The sequence below is a fragment of the Gekko japonicus genome, unplaced genomic scaffold, assembly GCF_001447785.1.
Source record: "Gekko japonicus isolate JY-2015 unplaced genomic scaffold, Gekko_japonicus_V1.1 scaffold1212, whole genome shotgun sequence".
In the NCBI taxonomy this organism is placed as follows: Eukaryota; Metazoa; Chordata; class Lepidosauria; order Squamata; family Gekkonidae; genus Gekko; species Gekko japonicus.
In genome coordinates, this window is record NW_015169209.1 from 149,642 (window position 1) to 154,922 (window position 5,281).

At 44.6% G+C, this 5,281-nt stretch overlaps 1 non-coding gene across 1 annotated transcript; it reads left to right on the forward strand.

Annotated features, from left to right (window-relative positions):
* Positions 1-2,942: 2,942 nt before the first annotated feature.
* TRNAP-GGG lies at positions 2,943-3,014 on the forward strand. Its single transcript has one exon. It is a non-coding gene; the product is annotated as a tRNA-Pro (tRNA).
* The last annotated feature ends 2,267 nt before the right edge of the window (positions 3,015-5,281 follow it).

Below are 5,281 nucleotides of genomic sequence, written 5' to 3' on the forward strand. Positions count from 1 at the left end.
GCTTCCTACCTTTTTTACTTGTCCTGCTCCTGTTTCTGACGCAAACAATTATCTGAGGAGCCTTTTTCGCGTCCTCCTGACAGCAGTTTTAAAGGCGGAGGATCTCCGTGTTGCCAGATTTGTCTTAAAGGATTATCCAGCTAGTTTAAATGTTCCCCACCAGTGGGTTGCCACCTCCTGAAAACTAGGAGTTTGTGGTTCTCTGCAGTGCAGCCCAGTTGGCTCATATGTTCTCCGGCAGCCACTCCACAAACTAATGCTTGTGTCGCTGGCACTCAAGCATTTTGACATCGTTCATTATGTTAGCTGGTTCTTGCTATGTTTGGATTGACCTGGTGGAATTCTGCTTCTCTTGCTATTGTGTAGGGTTGCCAAGTGGAACTTACCTTGGCGGCGGGGGACTCCCAGGTGGATCCTGGAGCAAGCGCGTGCGCCGCACACACATCACCAGGAAGTGACGATATGATGCCGGGCATGCTGGGGGCGGGGCCATGACCATACAAGGGGAAACCATAGAGTTTTCCCCTGTATGTCCGTGGCCCCACCCCCAGCGTGCCCGTCGTGCCCGCGTCACTTATGGGTGACGCGCACATCGGGGAGGAGTTCCCCCCGGGGCCCGACTTGGGATCCCTACTATTGTGTAACATCCCATATTATGACTGAGAAGTATAAGAACATAAGAACTGCCCTGCTGGACGATAGCAGCGGTCCAGCGGTCCATCTAGTCCAGGGTTCTTATTTATTTATTTAATTAATTATCATATTTATATCCTGCCCACCCAGCCAAGGCTGGCTCACCATGGTGGCCTGGCCAATCAGTTGCCCTGGAAGACCATATAGGATTGTGAGTTTCCAGGTGGTGGCTGGAGATCTCCCGATTTTACAACTGGTCTCCAGGTTTCAGAGGTCAGGTCCCCAGCAGAAAATGGCTGCTTTTGGAAGGCAGACTCTTCAGGGGCATCATAACAGACTAAGGTCCCTCCCCTCCCCAAACCCCGCCCTCCCCGGGCTCCATACCCCAAATCACCAGGAATTTTCCAACCCAGAGCTGGAAACCTAAGGTCCAAAAAACAAGGCATAGAGGCCAAGGCCTCTCTCCTAGTGTTGCCTCTGTACGTGTCTCTAAGTTACAACAATTACTACAGTCTCCTAGCACTGGTAATCAGAGTTTTACTACCTGTGATACAACTGACTTATGGCGACCCCCAGCAAGGGGCTATCAAAGCAGGTGAAAAGCAGAGGTGGTTTGCCATTGCCTTCCACTGCAGAGTCTCCCTAGGTAGTCTCCAATCCAAATACCAACCCCTGCTTTAGCTTCCAAAATCTGACAAGATTGGGTTATAGTATGCTGCCTTCCCTCCCGGTGACTATAAGATTCCCTTGATTCACCATGGCTAGTAGCCATCAATGGACCTCTCCTCCATGAATCTGTCTAGCCCCCCTTTCAAAGCCCTCTAAGCTAAGGGCCATCCTTACATCCACTGGCAGCAAATCCCACAATTTAATTGCTTGTTGAGTGGATAATGTAATTATTTTTATCAATCTCTACTGAAGAGTGCTTTGTAGTGCTTTTCTATAGTACGCCAGACATCAAAAGGCCTACTGACACTTTCTCGTGCTCTGAGCACCTGATTAGGTCAGAGGACACATGAGAGATTCGTACTATGCTCACTCCATGCCTTGCGCAGCTTAAGACATCCCATTTTCCCAAGATGGCGCTGTGGAAATCCCACCTTGCAAAGTGAAAAGAGCTTTCCAGGTAACAGGAAAACATTTAAGTTTTGAATCCCCTGAAAGAAGACTATAGCAATCATGTTTTCTCAAAGGTGATGTAGTTTTAATGGAATGGCGGACTCGATTGTAAAATACTTCTGCTGGAAAATATGCCAGCTGGGTTTAAAAAAAAAAAAAAGGAAAACAAATAACAGTATTATGAGATTCGTACTATGCTCACTCCATGCCTTGCGCAGCTTAAGACATCCCATTTTCCCAAGATGGCGCTGTGGAAATCCCACCTTGCAAAGTGAAAAGAGCTTTCCAGGTAACAGGAAAACATTTAAGTTTTGAATCCCCTGAAAGAAGACTATAGCAATCATGTTTTCTCAAAGGTGATGTAGTTTTAATGGAATGGCGGACTCGATTGTAAAATACTTCTGCTGGAAAATATGCCAGCTGGGTTTAAAAAAAAAAAAAAGGAAAACAAATCACAGTATTATTTACACTGCGGCTGAATTTTAGGAGTCAGCAGTTATTGCTGAGAATAATGAACCTGATAGGAACTGATAAAAATATTCATGAAGTGTTGTCTTGGTTAACAGCACACTAGTCTAAGTGCTGCTCTGCATTTCTAGGGGAAAAAATAAGTTTGAAAACCTAAAAAAGAAGGGAAATGATATTACTGTAGTACTATATTTCAGAAGAGAAGCTGGAACACAACTCATTTTTTTAAAAATGCACTAGCATTGGGAGTCTCTGTTTTCTCCAGGTTCTTAAACATAATGCCACACAATGGAAACTTTCTAATTAATTACCCAGGAATTTCCACAGTCAAATTTTCCCCACACCAGTTACAGGAACCAAAGGCTACATTTACATTTAAAGTTTGCTGGTGATATATTCCTTGAGCTGCTACTCCTGGGACCTGATTTAAATGCGATGCTGGCAGAGCAAAATCAGTCACTCACGGGACTCTGTGCTAGCCCAGAGTCTCACTCAAACTGGGTTGCTAAGCAAAGCATCCTAGAACTATATTTTGCATATTTCATTATTTTAAAAAAATACAAAGGATTGGATCTTGCTACGAGGCAGTGGAAGAGAAGCTTTACTTCACATGACTCAGTCCGTACAAAAGTTGCACAAGAGCTAATGTAAGTTTAAGAACAGAATTTTCATATGATCATGTCTGTTTTTTGATAAGGACTTTGCCCTCAAGCAACTGGCGAGGAGCTGTGACTCAGTGGTCGAGCATCTGCTTGGGATGCAGAAGGTCCCAGGTTCAATCCCTGGCATCTCCAGCTAAAACGCTGGACAGTGGATGATGTGAAAGACCTCTGCCTGAGTCCCTGGAGAGTCGATGCTAGTCTGAGTAGACAATACTGACCTGGGTGGACCAAAGGTCTGATTCAGTATAAGGCAATTTCATGTATTCATTAGTGTTGCTGTATACAAAAAATCAAAAGGCTATTTAATTATTACAGTCCAGTATGGAGGTGTAATATGATCTGAGCAAAGACATTCATTATTGGGCATGACGGGGTTTTTGCTGAAATATACCTTGCCCTATGTCTTGTTCAAGTGGAAACTCAAGACAGGTTACAGACCTGTTTACTTAGCACAAGAGCTACTTGGGATGACTGATCTGTTTCCACATGTTGAAGAGCTCTTGTACAAGTGGAAATATTCCATGGGATCCAATCCAAAGACCACTGTTCCTAGAGCTGGAACTCTCAAACTCAGAGGGAATTAACAAAAACAGACCACAAGAATAAAATTCCCAGTAAAAATATTAGCCACAACCCAATGCAATGTGTAATGCAGACAGACACTGAACTCAGAAGAGCACTTAACTCTGTAATGAACTGAAGGCATTATATAACAGAAATAATTATCCCATAACTATCAAACAGTAGCTGTTAAAAGCTCTCCCAAAATGGATCATAATAAGCTATCTTGTACTAAGACTTTTGAAAACCCAAGTATGGCTCTGGTCACACGGGCCGGAAAATGTAGGGGGAAGCGTGGCTGTTTGCCCCGGAGCAAAATAACGCGCGGCTGCGCGATCAGACGTCCCGTTTTGGTCCCATCGAGGTCCCATGGTTAGGGGGGAGGTGCCGATTACACAACAGGCAAAGAAGCGGGGTGGCACGGCAAATGGGGTTCTGTTTGCGCATGCTCCGTTGGGTGCTTGTGCGCATCCCATGGAGACTTGGGAGGGAAAAAAACCTTTTTGCGAGAGGACATGGGCGGGCGCTGGATGCCACGAACTACCACCGGAAACGCGATCAGACGCCCGCCCTTGCCCCGCGGTTTCCAGAAACTAGTACCTCGGAGGTACTAGTTTTTTACCCCGCATCTTCGGCGGGAAGCCTCAGGTTAGCCACGGGAGCTCTACACTTCCCAGATGTTGCGGTGTGATCGCGCCCGGAAAATCCGCCTATCTTCCCTCTCTGTAGCGTGGCTAATGCTCCGTGTGACCACAGCCTATATAATGTTTACCAGGTCTCTCTAATTTACTTGTTCACTTTCTCAAGGAACTCAAAAAGAGTGGTAAGGTAGGACGTTCCCTTTGTAGAAGCCATGTTGATTTTCCCCCAGCAGACTTTGTTCTATGCCTAATAATTCTATCTTTGATTACAGTTTCTACTAATTTGCCCGGGACAGACATTAGGCTGACTGGCCTGTAATGTCCTGGTTCCCCTCTGGACCCTTTTTTAAAATCAGCATTACATTTGCTACTCTCCAGTCTTCTGGTACAGTGACTGATTTTAGTGACAGGTTACATATATGGTTTAGTGGATCAGCTGTCTCACATTTGAGTTCCCTAAGAACTCTTGGGTGTATACCACCAGGACCTAGAGACTTCTCGGTTTTTAATTTCCCCAATAGGTCTAGAACTTCATCTCTCATCACCTCAATTTCACACTCCCTTCCCAAAAACAGTAGTTGTGGCATGGGAACATGCCCCACACTTTCCACAATGACAGGAGCAAAAGCATTATTGAGCTTCTCTGCCATCTCCCCATCTTTCTTTCGCAGTCCCTTTATTCCTTGGTCATCCAAAGGCTCAGCTGCTTCTCTAACTGGTTTCCTGCTCCAGATATATTTAAAGAAATGTTTATTGTTTGTCTTGATTCTTTTTAGCATGCCTAATTATTGATTCACATTTCTTTTGCCAGAGCCTGTGGCACCCTCTGTTCAGTTCATTGGGGCAGACCTTCCACTTTTTTAAAAGAAACCTCTTTATTTTTTATAGCTTCCTTGACTTGCATTGTTAACCATGAAGACATTCTTTTAGACTTGAGAGTGCCTTTCCTAAACTGTGGAATGCATTCTATCTGAGCTTCAATTAGTGTGGTTTTAAATGGCTTCTAAACATCCCCTATGGATTTGACTCTCATGTGTTTCCCTCTCAGCTTTCTTTTAACTATTCCCCTCATTTTTGTAAAGTTCCCTCTTTTGAAATCAAAAGTTACAGTGTTGGACTTTAGGGGTAATTTCCCATTGACCTGAATGCTGAACCTAACAGCATTGTGGTCAGTGTTTTCAATTGGTGCAACAACAT